Genomic DNA, 1,123 nt, shown 5'->3' with positions numbered 1-1,123 from the left:
GGCTCGCCGGAGTTAAGGAAGAACCACCCGCAGCGGGGACGGGGGCTCGCCGGAGAGGTACCCCACTATCTATCTTAGGGTTCAGGGTGGGGGCGGGGGGCCTAGAGGGCTGGCCGGGCGGCGGCGACGAGTTGTTTCGGGGCGGCGAGGCGGCGCTGGGGCCGGCGGTTCGGCCGGTGGTGGCTGGCGGCTCAGGGGGGTGCAGGTTGAAGATGAACTGCAGGCCCTCCCTAAACTACATGTCAAGTGCCTCTCTGCTACCATTGCATTCAGTTTCGACAGTAGCATTCAGATTCCATAGTAAATTTCAGTTTCAACAGTTAAGTTCAGAGTCAACAGTTTTTACCTCATCTATTGTAGTCAGGTGGTTTTTGGTGATGTTAATTTTACATCCATTTTACATCATCTATTGGAGATGCTATTAGAATCCCACTTGAGATTGATGATGTATGTCTTGTGCTGCTTCAGCCTTGACGTCTTACGGCTCACCGGAGCTGCTCCAACGACAGAACGATCCATCACAATAGAGCAGTGCACTGGACGCCGTCTACAGATTCCTCAGATCTTCCTCCACACCTCCGACAGCCTCCTCTGCCTCAACTGCTTCAGCGACCAACCCAATGATGCTGAGGTCGACATGGCTACGGCAAAGAGGTTGTACACTTGTTGCATCACTTATTACTACACATTCACGTCGATCCATTAGGGCTATTTTGGTTCAACGGAAAAACATAGCAATAGGGAATTTTCCAATGGCACTCTACTATTCAATTATTCATGCATTTTGTTGAAAATAATGAAGCAAAACATCCACCTGAACCTACTTTTCAAAATCCTATGCATGAAAACAAGATCAAGTGCATTAGTGCCAGAATAACATTCTAACTGTACATGCTTTCATATGGTTTCTCTTTATTTTGGCCATGTTTCTTTGCATTCCTCTGCTCTTCCAATTCATGTAAACCAGACACCCAAGTTGACAGAAATCCTGTGTTTACAAATGCTCTGTTTACCATGTGCATTTTCATATCCTATTTTGGTGTTTTTTCTATCCCTGCATTTTAATAATCATGCAAGCCAAATGAGCCCTTACAGAATTACTTCAGTTACAGGTACGTGTCGA

The sequence above is a fragment of the Triticum dicoccoides genome, chromosome 2B (assembly GCF_002162155.2).
Source record: "Triticum dicoccoides isolate Atlit2015 ecotype Zavitan chromosome 2B, WEW_v2.0, whole genome shotgun sequence".
Taxonomy (NCBI): domain Eukaryota; kingdom Viridiplantae; phylum Streptophyta; class Magnoliopsida; order Poales; family Poaceae; genus Triticum; species Triticum dicoccoides.
The sequence above is the reverse complement of the archived record's forward strand: the minus strand, read 5'-3'. Positions refer to the sequence as shown.